This window comes from Canis aureus, chromosome 10 (assembly GCF_053574225.1).
Source record: "Canis aureus isolate CA01 chromosome 10, VMU_Caureus_v.1.0, whole genome shotgun sequence".
Classification (NCBI taxonomy): domain Eukaryota; kingdom Metazoa; phylum Chordata; class Mammalia; order Carnivora; family Canidae; genus Canis; species Canis aureus.
The window spans coordinates 18,294,969-18,318,309 of record NC_135620.1 but is presented as its reverse complement, the minus strand read 5'-3'; the positions used below and the strand labels follow the sequence as shown (position 1 = coordinate 18,318,309).

General features: G+C 37.5%; 1 protein-coding gene and 1 long non-coding RNA gene across 13 annotated transcripts in view; one reads left to right on the top strand and one right to left on the bottom strand.

Annotated features, from left to right (window-relative positions):
• Positions 1 to 9,009, top strand: part of LOC144322040 (uncharacterized) — a 49,383-nt gene extending 40,374 nt beyond the window's left edge. The window contains exons 2-3 of the long non-coding RNA XR_013387604.1: positions 6,861 to 6,919; positions 7,251 to 9,009. This is a non-coding gene — a long non-coding RNA (uncharacterized LOC144322040). The remainder of the gene's footprint in view (positions 1 to 6,860; positions 6,920 to 7,250) is intronic.
• Positions 1 to 23,341, bottom strand: part of CCDC192 (coiled-coil domain containing 192) — a 217,183-nt gene that overhangs the window by 120,067 nt on the left and 73,775 nt on the right. The gene's annotated exons all lie outside the window — the stretch shown is intronic.

Here is a 23,341-nt window from a genome sequence, read left to right as displayed (position 1 = left end):
GCTTGTTCTCATTTTTCACTTTAGATCTGCCTTTTCAACTTACTTCTGACCATGTGCATATTTTACATGTCCCCCAAACAAATCAAAGGCAATGTGTTTAAAATAAAATTAATTATCTTGCCCCCAACCTGCTCATCAACAGCTTCCTTCCTTGGTGAGTGGTACCACCTGCCAGTTCCTTGGCCAAGCTCTCACTTCATACCAGTTTCTCCTTCCTGAGTGCCTTCTGCACATTTCCAGTCTCTCATGGTCCCACCTATGATGCCTCCATTTTCAATCCCCATGGCTTCTGTCCAAGGAAAGCCATCACCTCCTACCTGGTTATTATATTAGGTGTCCTTGAGCCATCTTCTCCAGTTTACTTTCCACATTGCCCTCTGTTTCACATTTCTAAAATATCAGTCTGTTTATATCTAAAATCATTCAGTGCTACTAACTGCTCTTGGCAATGTTGACCTCTTCGGCCTTACTTCTGGACCCTTTCTTTTCCAGAAAATGCCCATAATCATTTTTGAAGAAATGAACATTATACCCATCTGCATGATAGTCTCTCTTACCTGTATTCCTATGTACACTTTGGATCTGAGGTTCTATGTCATTTCTTCAGGGATACCCCCCACCTGCCCTCAGTCTCAATTAAGGGCTTTTCTCAGGTGTTGCCACAAAGATATGTAATTACCCTATTTTAGCACTTTTCATACTACATTGTTGATGGTTTAACTCTATTGTGTCATCCACTAGTTTGAAGATGCCAAAAGACCATGGAAGTTTTTATGCTGTTTGTTGTTATATGTGCACAAAGCCTGGCACATAATAGGTGATTAATAAGTATTTATTAAATGAAAAGACAAAAAGTAATCAGTAAACAGAAATTACACAATTTTTGATGGATTTTTTGTTTTGACTTTTTGTTTGAAGGTTTTAGTAAAATAAGTGATCATTCAAATGTGGTTGAAAAATCCAGAAGTTACTTTAAGTGAACCTTTATCTGATTGCTCATACAACTCTCAAGGACAGTATGATGATAGGGAAAGAAAGTTAAATGCTACTGATTCCAAATGGATCAAAACGTTGACTCATTAGGCCATTTCTGTTACTTAATAATAGAGCAAGTAAATAAGTGTCATGACTCACTGTTCTTCTCAAGTGTAATGTATTTTTCCCAATGCTTTCTAGTTACTAAAGAGAAGTCAAGCCTTTTTTTCCAGATTATATGTATAGAAAGTGAAGGATACTTTAAATATCATGAAAAAAATTGGATAAAGATTTTAAAATGAATTGATTATATAAAAACCTATACACCTCCTGTTTTTCTGTCATGGAACGGTTGGGACTACTCCAAAGGAGTGAAAGGTTACTATCTGAGAGAAAGATCAAGCTTAAGGCAAGAGTTCCTTTATCCTTTATTGTTTTGGCATTTATACGTTGATCCAGTATTTTAGGACAGTCCTTGTACATTGCACAGCTGTGTCCAGTGCAGGGGAAACTTGCCAACATTAATGACAATCAGCAGCACAAGGTGTTCTGCTGACTGCACCCAATTCTTTAACACTGATTAAATATTTAAGAACAGAAAGGTTCTGCATTTAAAAACACAATAAACCATGCCAGTCCAAATCAAAAGTTTTAAATTGTCAGACATCTCCAAGACTTTACACTAATCATTTACCATTAGAATGATAAAATTTTCCTAAACTGAAAATGACTTTTTAGATGCTGTCTTTAAGAACATTGGAAGTGGAAAAACTTCAGGGCAACATTTTCTTCTTTCAGGCTTTATTCCCAAAGGACACAGTGAATATTACGTGGGGCCTCAAAAACTAAAAGAAGCAAAAACTGCTCTTTGAGGTTTACTACCAGGATCCAATATCTTGACAGATTATATAGATGTGTAGCTGCAGAGAAACCTGTACTCCTTCAACTCTTCCTAGACAAAATGAAGGAAGAAATGGACTTTTCTGGGAAAGACTCTCACCTTGGGAATTTTTATGGCTTCCTTTGTGAGAGTCTGCCTAGCCTTACATATATCTTGCTTCTGCTACTGCCAGTGTCTTGGAACACAGGCCTTAGAGAAACTGCATAGGTGACTTTGTTCATCTACTTCATTAATAATGATTTATTCAGCCTATTTTATCTTGATTTATATAAAATGACTATAAATATTTTAATATTTGATTTTAGATTATCTTTGTAAGAGTACACTGATCAAAATATGGTTCTTTAAAAAAATCACTTGTTAAAGTTATCACCAAGATGTCATCAGGTCATTAAAGGTAGGAAAACGTGAGCTGCAGTCTTTATTCTTGTTCTCTAGTAAAAGGAACTTATTTCTAAGGTCATTAGAAAATTCAGTTCCTGATTACTGTGAGCCAACTTTTATTCAACATATATTGGAAGTCTAAGCCATAGCAATCAGACAAGATAAAGAAATCAGAAGCATCCATGTTGGTAAAGAAGTTAAATTGTCCCTATTTTCAGATGACATGTTACTATACATAGAAAACTCTGAAAACTTCACCGAAAAGCTACTAGCAGTAATAAATGAATTCAGTAAAATTGTAGGATACAAAATTAATACCCAGAATAGGTATTTCTATACATTAGTAACAAAGTAGCAGAGAGAAATTAAATATTCTATTTACATTTGCACCAAAAAGAATAAAATACTTAGGAATAAACTTAACCAAAGATGTAAAAGTCCTGTACTCTGAAAATCATAAAACATTGGGGAAAGAAATTGAATATGATACAAATGGAAAGATATTCCATGCTTGTGGATTAGAAGAATTAATATTGCAAAATTTCCATATTACCCAAAGCAATCAACAGATTCAATACAATCTCTATCAAAATACCAACGCATCTTTCACAAACTAGAATAAATAATACTAAAATTTGTATGGAACCACAGAAGACTCTAAATAGCCAAAGCAATCTTATGAAAAATAAAGCTTGAGGTATCACAGTCCTAGGTTTCAAGATATACTGCAAAGCTATAGTAAAGCAGTATAGCACTGGCACAAAAATAGGCACATATATCAATGGAACAGAATAGAGAGCTCAGAAATTAACCCAGGATTAAATGGTCAATTCATCTGTGACAAAAGAGGCAAGATACACACTGGGAAAAAGATAGTCTCTTCAATAAGCCATGCTGGGAAACTTGGACAGCTACATGTAAAAGAATAAAACTAGACCATTTTCTAACACCATACCCATTAAAAAAAAACCTTCAAAATGGATTAAAGACATAAATGTGAAATCTGGAATCCATAAAAATCCTAGAAGAGAACACAGGCGGTAATTTTTCTGACATTGGCCATAGCAGCATTTTTCTAGATATGTCTCCTAAGGAAAGGGAAACTAAAGCAAAAATAAAGTATTGGACTACCTCAACATAAAAGGCTTTTGTATAGCTCAGGAAACCATCAATAAAACAAAAAGGCAACCTACTGAGTGGAGAAGGTATTTGCAAATGATATGTCCTATAAAGGGTTAATATCCAAAATAGATAAATATAGGCAGAGGTCTTGAAGAGGCATTTTTCCAAAGAAGACATAGAGATGGCCAGCAGACACATGAAAAGATGCTCAATGTTGCTAATTATCAGGGAAATGCAAATCAAAACCACAGTGAGATACCATCCTACAGCTGTGAAAATGGCTAAAGTAAAAAAGACAAGAAATAATAGGCATTAGGGAGGATGTAGAGGAAAAGGAATGCTCATACACTGTTGGTGGGAATGTAAATTGGTACAGCCACTGTGAAAAACAGTATAGAGGTACCTCGACAAAACTAAAAGTATAAATACCATATGATTCAATAATCTACTGAGTATTTACCAAAAGAAAGTGAAAACACTAATTTTACAGAATATATGCACACCTATGTTATGACAGTGTAATGTACAATAGTAGGCAAGATACCAAAGGAACCTAATAGTCCATCGGTAGATGAATGGATAAGGAAAATGTATACACACACACATGCACACACACAGAGTAGAATCTTACACAGCCAGAAAAAAAAAAAAAAAAAAAAGGACAATATCTTGCTGTTTGCAACAACATGCAGGGCCTAGAGGGTATAATAAGTCAGAGTGAAAGAGACAAATACCATATAATTTTACCTATAGGTGGAATAAAAAAAAAAAAAACAAGTGAATAAACAAACAGAAAGCAGAATTAGACCTATAAATACAGAGAACAAAGGTGATGGTGGTGGGAGATGGGCAAAAGAAGTGAAGGGGAGTAGGAGATACAGGCTTCCAGTTATGAAATGAATAAGTCATGGGAATAAAAGGCACAACATAGAGAATACAGTCACCGATATTATAATAGCAATGGATGGTGACATATGGTAAACATAGTATGTTTAAACTTGTTGAACAGTATGTTGTGTACCTGAAACTAAGGTAACATGATATGTCAACTACACTAAACAAACAAACAAAAAAGATCACTATGGCCAAAACTCCTCAAGGAGAATGACCTTGAGAGGACACACAGGTGGGGCCCAGGACGCCAAAAGAAGAGAAGAATTTTGTCACTAGTTTCACTCATGCTAACAGGGTTTCCTTTGGCAATCTATGTCCTTAGTAAAAACCAGAAAGATTCATGTTTAAACTTCTGTGACTTTAATACATCTCAGGGTGTGCTGTGGTTCAAAGAAGTGATTCTTCCACTTTTTTTTTTAATATTATGTTTATTTGAGAGAGACAGAAAGCATGAGCAGGGGAAGGGGGAGAAGTAAAGGCAGAAAGAGAGAGGGAAGCTCAAGCAGATTCCCCCATGAGTGCAGAGCCTGACACGGGACTTGATCCTATGATCCTGAGATCATGACCTGAGCTAAAATGCAGAGTCAAACAGTCAATTGACTGAACCACCCATGTGCTTGAAACTTTCTGTTTGTTTGCTTAATCACGGCCCACTTTAGTGATGGAGGATAGAGGGAAGCTAAAAGTTCTAGTCCATCTACACAGTTCATTCCTCCTTTTAAACTGAAAATAACTCATTGATACACAGTTCATCCCTCCTTTTAAATTGAAAACTCATTGATAACAAATAAAAAAGACAATTTTCAGTTTGAGCTTATACACATGTCCTGTAAAACAAGGTCCTCTGAGCAAAAAAGAAATTCACACTTACCTTGATAGTATGTTGAAATGCATTAATTTGTACAAATTCAATTAGTACATCTACCAACAATTTGCATGTTATTAGCCATTTGGAGAACTTAGGTTGAGGTGATAGTGTGTGGGTTGTATACAAATTCTTTAGCATAAGTAACATAGATGATTCTTATTTAAATCTTAACATGCAGATATTTTAATAACTAGCCATTTGAAAGATATTATAAACCAAAAATACTAATGCAAAAATTTATTAACAAATAATAACCAAATTATCTTCAACCAGATGATCCTCAATAACCAAAAAATGTTCAGTAAATTAAATTGAAAGTGATAAAGCTGAACTAACATGAATTTATCAATACAGAGTGAAAAAAGCAACAATTGAAAACCAAAAAATCAACCACAAGATTAATGAGCTTCTGAGAACAAATATCCTGAATGTTTTCAAGCATACCAGTAACTTTCCAGTATTGCAAGCACTGAAGCAACTGACTACTTATAGTATTTTCTTTTTTACATTCTAAGGTGTACTGCATTGTTTATGCACTTCAGATATTAGTAATCCATAATAACTCATTTTTTATTCAACTAATGAAAAAAGTTCTATGTAAAAGTGGATATATTTGGAGTTGTACTTTTTTTGGCAATAAATGAAAAAAAGGATTTTGCATTTGAGGATCATTTGGAAGCCTGCCAGAAGGCCCTCCCAGAAGCACCTGGGGACGTGTCCCATTCCTTGGGAAACAGCTCTAAACCTCTTGCTATGAGTTGAAAGGCTGGTGAACTGCTAAGCGCCAGAGACATGCTTACTGAAGCATATCCGGTCATCCTTCAAGGACTGGGATGCTGCTGAGAGATTCCAATCTTGCATGGTCTTTGAGCCAGATGGCCTGCAAGTTTCCTGCTGACCCTGGAGGTCACCATTTATGACAGATGAGATGATGACATACGCTTCTGCTCAGTTTCAGCCATGCATTTTGTTTCAAAGACAATACCTTTTATGTTCTAGAGAGTGAGGGAGTGCTAATATGATTTGCTGGTTTCTGGGCTGTCTCCAAACAGTTACTCTGATGCCAGTGAGGGTAACTTGTCTTTATACTGGTAAACTGGGAATAAGTTTTAGTAGATAAAACAGGAGTAAGTGCTATTCGCAACCCCTTTCTAAGTGACCTAATCTTTTTTAGTCAGTCTTCTCCATGAGGCTCTTTAAGCTGAAAGTTAATGAAGATTCTTAATTTTTAGTTTTATGACAGTATGAAAATCTGGTCAAGGAGCTGGATGGCTCTGTTGTGTTCCTGTCAAGATATATCCAGATTATTATTATTATTATTATTATTATTATTTTTTTTTTTTTTTTAGAGAGAGCACAGGATAGGGGGAGAGGCAGAAGGAGAGAGAGAATCTTAAGCAGGTTTCATGCTGGGAGCTTGATCTCATGACCCTGAGGTCTTGACCTGAGCTGAAATCAAGAGTTGGACACTTAGCTGACTGAGCCTCCCAGGTGCCCCAAGTTATACAGATTATTTTAAAGAGCACCTCATGTGCTTGAAAACTACCAAACTTGTCCTTTCCATGTTAAAACCTTTCATTGTTTCTCTGGAAATGAGTAGGTTTGGCTTCAAAGATCTGGCATTAACCACAACCTCATTTATCTTAACATGGATGGTGAAAAAAATAGGCTATTTCATAAGGACCTCTGTGACTTCCTGAACATTTTCCTTTACAGGAGGACATGACCCTGACTGCAGGACAACATCTCCCATGAGGCTGGAGGCAAGAAGGCAGGTAAGTGATGTGGGGAGACCTCATTCTACAGAGCACACAGGCTTCTGTCTCCATGAATCACAATAGATTTCTTTTTTTTAACACAGACTTTGGTTTCCTACTGATCCATCTAAGACAATGTTGAATTTAAATGGTATCCAAAATCTAGGCAACAGTATCTTTGTCCTTGGCTCTGTGAAATTCCGTGAGAAAAGTGCTCAGAAAAAGCTGCAATAAGTAAAAGAGTTTAGGCATTATTCAAACAAAAACAGTTTAATTATATGAACCCCCCAGTGAAGAAAGCATTCATAGTGAGAATTTTGAAATAAAAATTTTCCACTTTATTTCACAGGTCCTGCTTCCTCACTGAATGTTGCTTGTTTGCTTTTATAAACAATATTTCCTCCAGCTGGCACTCTTAAACAGGATCCATTCAGATGAATTTCATGGGGCATTGAGCAATTCCGGTACCTTTCTCAATCAAAACTAAAGGTTATGTTATTCTCCTTATCCTTTCCTTTTTGAGTGGCTACAAAGGAAGTTGTTGATTATTGCTAATGTTTCAAAGAAAACTATAGCTGCTAGTTATTTTCTTAGGTGAAGCAGAGCTCCCGACCTCGGAAATGTCCTTGAAGAAAGGCTTTTTTAGGAAATGTCCTTAAAGAAAGAAATAGGTTACTACTATTTCTCAAAGGACAAAGGGTGGTAATAGAAGTCTTTAGTTTTGCTTTGGTTTGCTGTCATTTCTTTCCTGAGTGTGCTCATAATTAGGAATCTTGCTCTTGGGCAGAGGTTCACCCAGCTAGTGTGACAACCTACAAGGAGTGAGCATTTTGGAAATGCCCATGATTTCCATCAGCAATGAAAAAATTGGCTAGTTGGCAACTGAGGGTCAAATCAATAATGATTCTTTTGTGTGGGCACAGTTGGAACAGAACCCCTTTCACTAATTTTAATAAAACCTCTGCAACATGATTGTAAAGAGACATTGGGGAAAATCCTGTGTGTAACCTCTTTGGAATATACAAGAAGGAGTGACCCTAGAGGTCAGAGAGAGAATGGAGCTCTGGGGATGGCTCTTTCCAATGAGAACAAACGTACATGTTCATTGACTATTTTAAAAGTAAGGATGAGACTTCAAGAAAAAAGCAGAATTTATTGGCTAGCATGGGGCAAATTTGGACCCATATAGCCTTGTGACCTTTAACCCATTTGGTGGAGAGAAGCTTGTTCACTAGTCAAATAATCTTCAGTGTGGGATTGAGAAACTTGGAAAATAAGTAAAGAGAGAAGAATATGTTAGGGACATAGTAAAATGTGAATTTCAATGCTAAGATGGTATAATGGAGACTCCTGGACTATCTCAAGGGCATATGGATCAACCCGACACTCAGTAATAAAAAAACAAAGGGACTCTTTCTGACCAAAGACCTGGGAAGATGATAGGGGAAAGAGGTGTGGTTGTAAACAGCTCAAGGCTTTTCAACATCAACAGTACCCATAGACTTTAAAAGATGGACTTTACCCATACAAAATGTGGGAGAGACACCTGTATGATCAGATTACCATCTGTACTATTGCTGTCAATAACTACTCAAAGGACAAGTAGAACCAACCAAACACCATAACAGACACCTTTAGGGGGGGCAGGTGTGCCTGGATTTTTCTATTGCTATGCAGAGCTGATTGGCAAGGGATTTTGCTGGATTTCAGGACCTTTGGGGGGAGCATGGAGGAACACTGGCTCCTTCTCTCCCTGGAAATTTTGCCTTCAGGCCTGGCACCAAGGAAAACATCCAGCTTACAACACAGACATAGTCTAAGCCTGGAACTGTCATTCACTGTACTTCAGGGGCCTGACGGAACTTGAACACAGAGCCTCTGTGTCTGTAGCAGCACTTCACACTTGACAGCCATGTTATCTGTTTTGCTTTAGAACTTTTCGTCTGCAGAGATCTATACTTGAATCCAAGCATGTGGCCTTTGCACTTTCTGGAGTGTCTGGTGGAGTGTCCTTCCTCAAACATTCCCAGAGCTCACCCTTGCTATCTCTGCCCTACTGACATCTTACCAAGTATGGCCTTCTCTTGTAAAATATGTATTCTAAAAAAAAAAAAAAAAAAAAAAAATATGTATTCTATGTAAAATAAACCCTCTTCCTAAGATTCCTATCCCCTTTATATAGAATTTGTTTTTCTCCTCGGTCTTTCCACTATTACTTTATATATTTACAGGCTCATTTGCGTAGCGTATTTCTTGCCCCACTAGCATGTAAGTAAGTTCCATGAGGGCAGAAATTTTGTCTGTTTTATTTACTGTAATATCCCACCACAGGCATCCTGTGAATATTTGGAGAATGAATGAATGAAGCCTTAAGCAAAGCTTTTAATGTTTTTTTTTTTTTTTTTTTTTTTTTTTTTTTTTTTTTAGCTCTCTTAATTTTCTCAGACCTATGGGCTATTTGGGCCCCAAGGAGGAATAACAGATGGGAAGGGCTTCTTTTACAAAGGGTGTAACCTAAACTAATCAGTGTACAAAAGCAGCAAAGTGAAAGCTCTGTGCTCAGAGAAGGACAAACAATTGTCAGTGTTTCCTGCTTATCTTTCTAAGGTAAGATCCTACCAAGTCCAGGATGTTGCCCTTGAAGTGGCAATGACAAGTTTCTGGTTCTTAGGGAAAAAGAAACAGGATAACTGGTTCACATGTGCCCCTGGCACATGACAGCATCCAGTAATGATTGACTTTTCTCTGAGTTTTGATGTCTTTAAATCTTTCTTTTACTGTCCCTTGACTTAAGTTCTTGAAACCAAGGCAGCCAGTAGAGCTTTGGAAATATAGTTATCTTAAAAATAAGGTTATGTACTCATCAGGGAGTCTGCTTGTCCCTCTCCCTCTGCCCACCCCCCATCTCCACTTAGGCTCTCTCTATCTCTCCCTCTCAAATAAATAAATAGAGTCTAAAAAAAAAAAAAGAGGTTAGTCTTTAAATGAGTCTCTCCCTCAGCCCCAGGATGCCTTATATGAGTCACAGCATCTTCTATCATCAGAACATCGTAGCCTCAGTCAGTGACCATTCTGGAGGCAGCTCATACAGGTGTGTGAAAGCAAGTTGTTAACATTTCAAGAAAGTTGGGAGCTGGATAATGTAACATCAGTAGCTTAAAAAGGGCCATGGTGGGTGAGAGTAAACCACTGAAAGAGACAAGCACTGAAAATCAGGGCTCCTCCAGCATCCAGTGAGCTGGCTCTTAAACATTCACCAACACACCACTAGCTGTAACTATCCCTCAACAATACAGTAAGCCCTTTGCCTTCTGGGTTGTGTGTGTGTGTGTGTGTGTGTGTGTGTATACACACTTTAAAATATTTTGTAAAAACAAGAAAGGATAAAAGTATCCCGGAAAATGGAGATGAAAGTCGCCTGACCAAGTTCAAGCACCTTATAGACAATGGACTATTCATTCGTGCTGAGGAGCTGGAGCCTAACTGTCCTTCCGCATATTCCAAATATGACACCAGTGACTTTCCAATCTTAGATCAGCTGTTGAATCTCCCCATAAATTGTGAGGATCCAAGCAGACAGTAAACTTTGTGAAAGGATCTCAGAAGGCATGAGGCCATATACAACACATAGGTTTTATGAATAGGTCTAAAAAGAAACAGCCATCAGAAGGCCTGGCTCCTGTACTAACTTTCACCACAGTGTTAAATGTTTGCCAAGATGTAAGCTTCCTCCACTTCAGATCTTTAAAGTCACATTATAGTGGTGACATTTCACTTCAATAAGAGAGAATATATATGATCATATCAAGGACTCTACCACCGGAGACTCCACTCCCTAGAACTTCAAATATTCCTCTAAATAACACACACAGTTTGTTCTACCTGAGAACCACCTATATTTGAATAGCAATCAGACTGGAAAGATAGTAAGAGTACAGGGCCGGGACCTAATGCAGGGTCTGTTGACATAATTAGGTGGTGACTATCTAACTCCCAAAGTTCTTTTAATGATAAGAAAGAAAGAGATACCTCTTGCTCTATAAGGAAATCCTTTTCAGTCAGTTTCCTAGTGATTGCCTAGTTGATACCCTTCCTACTTACTGTTCAGTGGGCACTTAATTTAAGAACAGCAGAAGATCTTTACCTGACACCATCTTTCCTGACACCAAGGGCTCAAATGCATCTTGGAAAGCAGCCCTGCAACTGCGATAAGTAGATATGTATTAATCATTTTAGAAAACAAGTAACTCCAGGATGCATTGCAATAGCTAATAACTTCACTTAGAAAGCCCAGCACTACTAGATTTTCTTCTTTTATGGTCAGTCCATAATCCAGAGTCCTAGAATATTGCTGCCTTTCCTCAATGCAGGAAAATAAGAAGATGCCATGACCTGAAAGTCCTAGTATTGCCAATTCAGGTTGGTTTCTGAGGAAACTTCCAATGGCTATAGCCAGCTACAAAATGTAGAACATGTCTGTTGTACTATTTTTTACTTAGTCCTTTCCTCAAGATAACATTCAGGCTCTTTCCTCTCCTTTCCTCTGCACAGGTCAATTGCTCCCAATATTTTAATATTCAGCTCAGTTAATACCCCATGTCTGAAGGCTTCCCCAAACAACTCTCATCTTTAGCCTGGGTTAGGGGTTAGGGATGGTTCCTTTGAGTTCTTATAGGAATTTTTGATTATTGCCATCATACCATATGGCATAGCATGCAATATAATCTATGTATGGTTGATCTTTTTCTTCCAGCAGTATTCTAAATTTTGGTTGCATGTTAGGATGATCTCAATGCATAATTCTGTATATTATGCTATGCTCACCACAAGCATAGCTACTGTCTGTCACCATACGACACTATTACCATATCATTGGCTGTATTCCCTATGTTGTGCCTTTTATTCCAGTGACATTCACTCCATAATTGGAAGCCTGGATCTCCCACTCTTCTTCAGCCATTTTGCCCATCCTCCATAGTCCCTTCCCTTCTGGCAACTATCAATGTGTTCTCTGTATTCATGGGTCTGATTATGCTTTTTGTTTGTTTATTCATTTGTTTTGTTTTTTAGATTCCATATATGAGTAGAATTATATGGTATATGTCCCTCTCACTCTGATTTATTTCACCATCCATCCATGTTGTTTCGAATGGCATGATCTCATCCTTTCTTATGGCTGTGTAATATTCCATTGTATGTATATGTGTGTGTGTGTGTGTGTGTGTGTGTGTGACACATATATATCAGTGGCCAATTAAGTCGCTTCTATATCTTAGCTATCATTAATAATGCTGCAATAAACATTGGCATGTGCATATCTTTTTGAATTAGTGTTTTTGTTTTCTTTGAGTAAATATCCAATAGTAGAATTACTGGATCATATGGTATTTCTATTTTTATTTTTTTAGGAACCTCCATACTGTTTTCGACAGTGGCTATACCAATTTACATTCCCACCAACAGTGTATGAGCATTCCCTTTCCTCCACATCTTGCCAATACTTGCTATTTCTTTTCTTTTTGACTTTAGCCATTCGGACAGATGTAGGATGGTATCTTACTATGGTTTTGATTTGTGTTTCCCTCATAATTAGCAACATTGAGCATCTTTTCATGTGTCTGCTGACCATCTCTATGTCTTCTTTGGAAAATGCCTCTTCAAGACCTCTGCCCATTTTTTAATTGAGCTGTTTGGTTTTTTTGGAGTTGAGTTGTATAAATTCTTTATATATTTTGGATATTAACCCTTTTTAGGACATATCATTTGCAAATACCTTCTCCACTCAGTAGGTTGCCTTTTTGTTTTATTAATTTTTTTTTTAAATTTATTTATGATAGTCACAGAGAGAGAGAGAGAGGCAGAGACACAGGCAGAGGGAGAAGCAGGCTCCATGCACTGGGAGCCCGATGTGGGATTCGATCCCGGGTCTCCAGGATTGCGCCCTGGGCCAAAGGCAGGCGCCAAACCGCTGCGCCACCCAGGGATCCCGTTTTTTTTTTTAATTTTTTTTTTTTTTTTTTTTTTTAGCCTTTTTGTTTTATTGATGGTTTCCTGAGCTATACAAAAGCCTTTTATGTTGAGGTAGTCCAATACTTTATTTTTGCTTTAGTTTCCCTTTCCTTAGGAGACATATCTAGAAAAATGCTGCTATAGCCAATGTCAGAGAAATTACTGCCTGTATTCTCTTCTAGGATTTTTATGGATTCCAGATCTCACGTTTATGTCTTTAATCCATTTTGAAGTTTTTTTTTTTTAATGGGTATGGTGTTAGATAGAAAATGGTCTAGTTTTATTCTTTTACATGTAGCTGTCCAAGTTTCCCAGCATGGCTTATTGAAGAGACTGTCTTTTCCTCAGGGTATATTCTTACTCCTTTGTCATAGAGCATAATGTTTTCAAAGTTCTTCTATCTCATAGCATAGTTTCTAGTCTCTAGTCTCTTCTTATAGCTGTTACCAAAATAGCAACTACTAAGTTAGTATAAATAAGTGATAATATCACACTGTTGCCTTTATTTGACAAATTAAATCCAGGCATAGCAAAGGCTAAGATTTAAAGAAACAAATAGTAAGGAGTAAATCAATCACTATTTTCCCAGGCTACACTTGAATTTGCCTCATTCTTTTGTCTCAGAACCAAGAATTTACCTAGTTTGGGCTGTCCAAGGAACCAGATTCTGAGTTTGACAGGTATAATGTAAATATGCCTTTCATTTTACCTTCCAACCATTTCTAATGCTTTCTCTAAAAGTAGAGACTTCTCAGTGTTATGAGTCCTCACCTCAAGGTAGAGATCTAGACTTCAGTTGCCATCTCCCCTTGCATCCTCAGGTCAGGTTTGAGACCTCCTCTTTGCCAGTCAGAAGCATCCATGCCTAAATTCATATCATAAAAGTTTTAGATATGCTTCACTCACTGCAGAAATAAACTATGCAGGGAGAGGTTCGAGGGGAAGCTTCTAGAACTGGCATCAGAGGTACTAGTTGGGGTGATGCAGTGGTGGACAGTTCACTGGGGCAGTTTTGTCATCCAACTGGAGCTCCATCCCCAGTTTCAGCTTCCACATCTGGTTCTCTAGAGAGGCTCTCCTGAAAAGTCTGGGAGTTACTCATGATCTCTGATTTTTTCTGCTTAAATTGGTTAGAACATATTTCTGTTAAGCAGGAATAGGATTGTTAACATAAGACTCTACCTTAGAAACTCTGTTGGTGCTGAACTAGAAGGAGAAGCTTGCCCCAAATTTACTAATTAGCTTTAGGGCCATGGCCAATCTCTTTTGCAGAAGAGCCCTTGTTTGCATGGCTCAACTTGACAAATTCTGTCATTCAGAATATAAAAAGTTTCATAGGTACAGTCCGAATTTTTGTGATTGTGACATTTGACACTAGTAAAATATTAATCCCCACAATAGTGTATTTATTTCTCTGCAGAACACTAACTCTGAATCATGATCTCTTTGCTGAGTCCATCATGTGTGTAAGTTCAGATGGTCTTATTTCTTTTTTATTTTTTTTTTAATTTTATTTATTAGAGAGAGAGAGAGAGAGAGAGAGAGAGAGAGGCAGAGGGAGAAGCAGGCTCCATGCAGGGAGCCTGACGTGGGACTCGATTCCGGGTCTCCAGGATCATGCCCTGGGCTGAAGGTGGCACTAAACCGCTAAGCCACTGGGGCTGTCTGATGGTCTTATTTCTTAACCACCCTCCCTGCCCCACTCTTTCTCAAACATATATGAATGTACCACAAGGCTTTAGAATACATTATCTGAGCATCAATGATGGATGGAAAGTTTTGAGAAAAAAATATAAATCTGTGATTTTTGAACTTTGTGTGTGCATGTTGTATAATTTATACGTCTGATAAGAATATATCCAACCACTGATTTTAACAAATTCATTCTTACGTTTTCCTATATAAAGACACTCCACAAGCTCCAGTGGGAAATCTAGAAGGCCTGTAAGAACATTGTTTTTGTGATGCTAAAGGTAACTTCCTCCAAAGTTGATGTTCTAACGTTTCTCCTTCATCTCAGGTTTGCCATTTTATCTTGGCATTTAGGACTCTACAGAAAATATCACAAATACAGGAGACCCTTCCTAAAATATATGGAAGCTCATAGTAAGTAGTTCCCATGACACATGGTATACGCATACACCATATGGACCTAAGAATATACCTGTGAACATACCATTCTAGATCAAGAAACACTAGCCTGAAGTCTTGGTACCATGCATTTTTTAGGTGACATGTGGGCATTACAAAAAGAGAGAGACCCTGCTGCCATGAAATTTATTCATAAGGGCTGTAAAGGAATATATTCTTAGGCTAAGAATTTTCCAAGAACATATGGTCTCAAACATAAAAATAAAACAAATAAAAACCCATCCATGAAAATGAATCAAAGTATCCTAAGAACAAAAGTTTTCCACACTTAAAGAAAATTTTTGAATACAATTGTTTATCCTTAACAATGTTTAAGACAATACAGAAACATAAGACCTGAATGGAAGCCAAGTAGCATATGATTCCATTGGCATGAGTTCCCAAAGGGGTCAGACTTGAAACTGACCAGCAAAAGATTGATTTGATAGGAAGTCATTCTTAAGTCCAAGTTCTTATCCTAAGATCCATCGCCAAATGGCAAATTAACACCCCAGGCAACACACTTTTGGAGAAATCAGAAACCATCCTCTGAGACTCTCCCTAGCTAAATTGAACTTTTTTTCTTTTTAAGATTTTATTTATTTATTCATGAGAGATCTGGAGAGAGAGGCAAAGACACAGGCAGAGGAAAAAGCAGGCTCCATGCAGGGAGCCTGATGTGGGACTCGATCCCGGGACTCCAAGATCATGCCCTGAGCCAAAGGCAAGTTGATGCTCAACCGCTGAGTCACCCAGGTGTCCCTAAACTGAACTTTTACAAATTATACATCTATGAGCATTTAACATGCTACTTGTTCAGGCTAAAATCCACCTCAATCCTAGGTTTCCATGCAGTGTAACTTTGATCTACAGCAATGACTAGCTAAGCATTGCAGCCTTTTAAAGGGTTACTATGATAGAACTTTTTAATTATTCTGGTTACCTCATGAGCTCTGTCTCTGGGGATAAATCTGTTCCAGGCGTGGAATAGTGTTGAGGGGGAAACATTCCCATGAGCTCAAACTGGACATAACTTGTTTTTAATGCTTAATGTAAACATCTAGCTATATTCTCATTAGCAATTCCACAAAGCAGAATAATGCCTCCTATTCTCATTTCTGCCTGCCTATTCCCTCCTCTGATCTTCTAGTCTGACTGTATGCATTGTTCCAGTTCCCATTTCCACCCTGATGCACTATGCGTTTTCCCCTAAACGCTGGCATAGCCTCCCTGTTTGACCACCAGGTCTCCTCCTCCTGTATCTTTGAATCCTTCCTCTTAGCCATTTCTTCCATGAGGACTGACAATAACAATTCACAGCCATGGCTCCCTACACCCATTATGCACAAAGGATAAGAGACTGGCTTGTTAGGATCAGCAAAAATAGTTGAAGAATGAACAATTAATGACTATTTCTTTAGGTCTCGTATTCCTTAAACTCTTCCTGGAATCTTGTGACTTAATTGTATCCTTCTTATGAGAAGCTCAAATCCTCCTTAATTCCTGCAACATAATATTGCCATAAATTTTTAATGGGAAAAGTTTAAGAGGTGTGGAGTTATTATTTTAGGTTTTATTTTCGAGATGACTCATACCTAAACCATTTGTCGACTCTGTGACCTGATTGTCCTTCTTTGAGAAATCACACCCATTTAGATGAGTCCATCTAAATTATTTATTTATATGATTGCTGATTATTGTTACAGGTTGTAAGGCTATGACAGTACCTTTTCATTTCTAAAAGCTTAAGAGAACTTTGCTGGACCCCTCTCTCTCCCTGCAATCTTCCAGTGGGGCTTATGTCAGCTCTCAATAAATGGTACTTAAAACAAAGGGAAACTATTGGGCAAAAGATAGAATTATTTATATTTGAAACTCTACAAATGATAAGCATCTGTACATGAGCAGTTACTTGAATTAACACTTAAAATTAGAAACAATTCTATTGTTTTATTTTTCAAAACAGGAGATTGACATCAGTAATTTTTGGGAAACTGTGTTAACATTTATGTTTAAAAGTAAATTCTTGACAATTCTGAGGTTTCTCATTCAGCTCAGTTGAGGGTGCTTCTGTTCCACAGGAATTCCTAGACAGTTTTTGAGAAATGGAAGGCTAAACAGAATAAGGACAGAATGAAATAGGGCCAATTTAAGTCCTTTCTTAGTTACTGAAATCAGGAAAGTGAAGAACAATGTCAAAAAGGTCTCATAGAAAGTTGTGTGCAGGCTGACCCTCCTCTGCCCTCCACTAGACCTCCCACTAAAGACACATTTGTTTCCAGAAATGTGCATGTGAATGTCAAAGAAACTTTGGCTAAGCCAGCTTCATTTCATTCAGCACTACACAGGGGAAATGTGTGTCATCAAAACTCCCATTTGGGATCTTTTTTCTTTAAGGGGTCATGCAAGAATTGGACAGAATCAGGTAAGATGACATTCCCCAGGGGACTCAGAAAGTAAAGGTTAGGAAGGAAAAGACGGAGGAACAGGAATATGATCAGAATTGCCTCTGAGCATCAAAGATGATCTTTTCCAGTTGCAAAACTTCTCAGCAGTATTTTTCCATTCCCTGTGGCATCAACATCTGCCTAACACAATCACTATATTCTTGCTCAAGTGAAAGTGAACAAAAATGCCTGTATTAGTTCCTCTGGGCTTCCTTGGGCAGGTGCAGATGGCCTCCTACATGCTCTCCTCATGAGCAGAAAGAATAAGTCCTTTTTAATAATAAGTCCTTAAAAAGAATAAGTTCTTATAAGCATGAACGCTTCTTTGGGTTCAATGGGGATGAGTATTTATTGGGAATATAATGAAGTACTTAAGAGTTAAAATCAATAAAATGGAGTCTGGTGCTGAAAAATATATGCTTTTCAACTGTTAGATAAACATCAAGGAATATATAGCAAATGATGATCACAATAAAGCAACAAGAACAGCAGTAATTAACGTCAACATTAATGAGGGTAGGCTATGTCCTAGGCACAATTCTAAGCCCTTTGTCAACTCATTTCATCCTCTCAGTAACTCTATTAAGGTGGGTTCTATGATTATCCCATTTTATAGTCAGGATGCTGAATTTTCTCAAGAATGTCATTAAAACTTAGCACTGAAGAAGCCACAGGAATGTTTGCTGTTTTATTTTCTTTGTTTTGGTGGTGGTGGCGGTGGTGTTATTTTTGTTGTGTTTTATTCATTAAAAAACACATATAAAATGTATAGCATGGCAGTTACTGATCTAAAAATTTTCTAAGTGTGACACACATTTAATCTTAATGACCATCCCATGAGCTAGATCCATTTATTATAACTATTTTGAAATGGTGGGAGTTGAGCCTCGGATCAAGCAACCTACCCAGGGTCACGTGACTAGTAAGCTACCCTAACCCCAGGTAGTCTGCTCTGAATGTGCAGTTGGAAAAAGGTTTCATACAAGCAGGGGATGATGCTTAAGCATTTTTTGAATATTTAGCCAATATACCCAGTTTATTGTGAGGAGGCATGTACGTGGAATGTATGGGTCATGTGAAGGAGAGGTTGAGGAGGGAAAGATGGGCGCTTTTCCTGTCTCTGTCTCCATCTCTGTCTCCCTCTCAGTGTCCCTCTCTGTCTTCCTCTCCCTCTCCTTCTCCTTCTCCTTCTCCTCAGACCTTGCCAATGGCTGACTCTAGTATACCTCATGATTGATATGAGAGCTCACACTTTATCTTATGGATGTTACTGCCTAGTCTACCTAGTAATGATGATAGACTAATTCCTGGGATTAGAAACTATCTGAGATATGAATGAACAGTTAAAATTAATTTCGATGCTAATAGCTAAAGTTAACAGTTCAGACTTTTGTTTAATCAATGATTATCATACTTCTTCACATTGAGCAGCAAAATAAACTACAATATATACTACATTTCTACTCAGCTATCTAAGCATACATTTCCATATAACTCTTTAGAAGTTCTAAGTTTCAAACAAATCCAACCTTGAAACAACAATCTCATAATAAAGAATTGCCCCTGTGACACTACCCTTGATTCCCATGCAAGGGGAGGAAATTAACACTCATTGATGAAGTATTGAGCATCTGGAAAGCCTTTAGTTGAGAGACCTAGTCTCATTAATAAAAGAACCTAAAAATATCTCAAGTAGAGAAGAAGTGGAATCTGGTGATTTGAGAAGGAAAAGAAAGTAAACAAGTCTGAGAGGAGGATGCTGAGTCATCCCAAACAGAGAGAGTGAGGTACTGGGAGTTCTTCAGATGACAGGGAGTATACTCCACTTCAACCTACATCCTTTGGGCAAGTGCACGGAGGGAGGCTCAGCCCTGATTGCAGGAGTTCCCACACATCTTCTGTTAAAACTTAGCACTAAACAAGAAAAGCCACAGGTCTTTGTATGGGTCCATAAGCATGGGCATAGAACAGCAGAATGGCAGCCACCATGAACATAGTGCCTCCCGACTTTTGGCTAGTAAAATCCCTGGGGTACCCTCAGGAAGGAGACAGGACCATTCTTCCAACCAGTAATTGAGACCACATTTCTGTCTCACAATGACAGTAGGCACTTGAGCCAGATTTTATTTTATTTAAGAAAAATATATTTTGTACATTGAATCTCATGAAGTCAGACATGGATGCAAATTGTGCATTCTTTCTCATATCTTTTGATTGTCTGGTATTTACCTATTTTAGTAATAGTTTTACCTGGTTTAGTAATAGTAGTAGTAGTAGTAGTAGTAGTAAACCAATTCCTGAAGTCCTTTACTCTGGGATGAAATTATATATACTTACAGATCCGGGATAAGATAAATGACTTAAACACTGGTGTGACAGAATTGGATACCTGCTCACCAAAATCCATGCCTCCCTCTTCTTCAGAGTGTACAGCCACAATACCCTTTCTAACATTCCCTGCAATAACTGTGACTTCACAACTAAGTTCTAGTCAATGAACATGAGCAGAAATGAGATGCACCATTTGCAGATAGATAGTCCGCACTTATCTGTGGTTTTGCTTTGTATGGTTTTAGTCACCCAGGGTATACCACGGTATACCCAAAGCAGCTGATATTCCTTCTGACTACTGTCAGAAGATTAAGAGTAGCCTAATATTACATCACAATGCCTATCTCAGTCACCTCTCTATCTCATCACAAAAGCATTTTATCAGCTCACATCATCACAAGGAGTACAGTACATTAAGTATTTTCATAGAGACTGTATTTACATAACTTTTATAATATTATATTGTTGTACATGTCCTTTCTTAATATCAGTTATGGTTGTTTATCTCATAGTGTACTTAACTTATAAATTAAACTTCATTGTACTTATGTATGTATCAAAAAAAGTGATGTATATAGAGTTCAGTACTATCTGCAATTTCAGACATCTACTGGTAGATCTTTAAACATATCCCCCATGGGATAAGGTGGTGCACAGGGACTACTTACTTGATAGACCATTATAAGCTTCCCCAGCACATACCTCCATGATCTTTCTTCTGACCATCTCTTCTGACCTCTCATCAGAAAAGAGATGACCCCAAATTATCATAGTGGGAATCTACCTTTCAAAGATGTCAGAGGCTTCATCAGTCTTTATCACTAATTGACCCTGGGTAACAATGAATGAGCAGAACCTCCATACCAACAAAAGCACTTGCAGTACTTGAATAAGCGAGAAAATTTCTATTGTGCTAAGCCGTTGAAATTCTGGGGCCTGTTTGTTACAACAGCTGACATTATTTTAACTCATGAAATTAGAGCAGCTGGAACAACTACAAAAACAAACAAATGCCTTCTGACTTACAATCACCACACAATCATGTCCTCTGTAAAGAACATCTCTCAAATTGTAGAAAAGTTTTTAAAAAATGGTAGTTTAAATTTAAAATTCAGTGTAAAGTTCATATTTAGGTTACCTATAAATGTGTTTTGTTTGCCACACAAAGCATTATATTTTATTTTAATTAGTTGCTGACATTTATAAGTGGGGAAGTTTCACACAAAGATCTGGATTTTCATCTGAAAAACTTGATAATCTGGCTAAGTTGGGTTTTAGAGTTGGAGTATGCACACTCCAGACCCACATGACTTGTTCTGGCCATCTTCCCTCTTATGCATTACTTACTTGGACTTTGAATGCTGTTAAATGTATGTTCTGGCTGGATTATTATTAATAGCTGGGGATTTAAAAAATATGCAATACCAACAAGACTATAATTACAGTGAGGAGAGATTAACTATTTACATGTAATGTCCCTGGCTGATTTTGATGGGAATTATAGGAATAGTCATATAAAATCTATAACTGCATTTGTTGGTCTGACATTACTGACAGTTTTTGCCTTCTGACTTTATCTCTCAATATTCCCAACATAAAATCCAACATAAGTTCCCGTGTCAGAATTAACTCACTAGAAAATAATTAGTGACATCGCTCCCCCAGTACAGTAAGAACCACTCTGTCATTTTCTCCATTTTGCCTTTGGCTGTTAAGAGCATTATAGCTATATTTCTGTTTCAAATATACTACATGGGAAGTTATGATTTAAATATGCATATTCCATTTTTTGCTTTTTATTGCTATTTTATTTTAATATATTTTCTCATAGTTATTTATATACTTAAAAAATCCATCTATTTCATACCTACATTTCTTATAGCCTATCCCAAATTCTTTATGAAGTTAAATAGAGTATAAATAAATCAGTATGTTTAAATTAAACATCATAGTTAATGTTTAATAACAGTATAAAATTATATCAGGATAATATAAAGTTTAATATTCATAAAATACCAGACCATATCCATTTGAGATACAATATTTTATTTTTGCTTTTGTTTCTTCCCTTTTGGAAATAGGGTAAAATTATTAATAAGTAATTGGTATCTTTTCTAAATGATTTGCTATCAACTACAAGGGCATAATTTGTTTTTCAAAATTCACATTATTACTTTTTAAAAAATATTTTATTTATTTATTCATGAGAGACACAGAGAGAGGCAGAGACATAGGCAGAGGGAGAAGCAGGTTCCCTAGGGGGAGCCTGATGCACCACTCGATCCCAGGACCCTGGGATCATGCCCTGAGCTGAAGGCAGATGCTCAACCACTTAGCCACCCAGATACCCCCTAAAATTTACATTAAGTAGCAACTATCATATACAGATAGATAGATTTATGTATTTACTTGGTCATTCATTCAACAAGGCATTTATTGAACACTTACTTTGCATCAGGAACTATAAGAGACTAAAGCCATGTCTCAGAACATGGGAACTCAGCTAATAGAGAGTAGAATTAACTCTAAAGGAAAGATCCATAGAATATGCACTTGAGAGAGGAAGTATTTCTGCCTGAGGAGTCAAGAGAGGCTTGTAAATTGAGGGAGATGCGCTCCAGGTTTTGAAAGGCAAGCAGTGAGTGAATCACAGAGAGGGGTCAACCTTGGGAAGGGACCAAGGCCAGAACCTAGGGGAATCTTTAGTGAATCCTAAATCCTCAAATCAGTGCCATTGTTGGGTGTCAACTGTTGGTAGGAGTCAGGGAACAAGGTCAGGAGATGAAACTGTCAAAGGAGAAGTAGTAGGGATCTGGTCAAGGTCCTTACTTGACATGATAGCTATTTACTCTCTCATTGTTGATGAGCAGCCATTGAGAGATTCAAGTAAGAGACTTACATCATTGAATCTGTAGTCAAAGGAACCAACTCTAGAATCAGTCTGGTTTTTTCCCTTATGATTCACTGATTTGACCTGGCAATTATGCATTTCAGAAAAAAATTAGTGTAGCTTGAAAAGGTAAATATATTAAGTTAGAGGCCACTAAAATACCCTTGAAAGATGTAGTAAAAGGAATTTAAAGTCAGGAAAGTGAGATGGGGCAAGTGAGAAATTTGGTCCACACTGTTTATGTCCCAGCGTCCTATCTAACCATTTGTTAGAGGTGAGACACAAAGAACTTGACTCTAGACTTTTTGGTAGTCAAAATAAGCATTTATAGAAACAGGATCCATGGAATAAAACAAGGCCAGTGGAAGTACCAATATTTGTGGGGCAGAAGGCATACTTTCTGATACAATAATAAATTTCCTCAGTAATAATCTGACAGCAAACAATGATGAGCTTTATAGGACAGTTTTTTTTTTTTTTTAAGATTTTATTTATTTGAGAGAGAGAGAAAGAGAGCACAAGCAGGGGGAGGGGCAGAGGAGAGGGACAAGCAGACTGCCTGCTAAGGGCAGAGCTTGATGCAAGCCCAAACCCAGGACTCTGAGATCACGACCTGAGCCAAAGCCAGATACC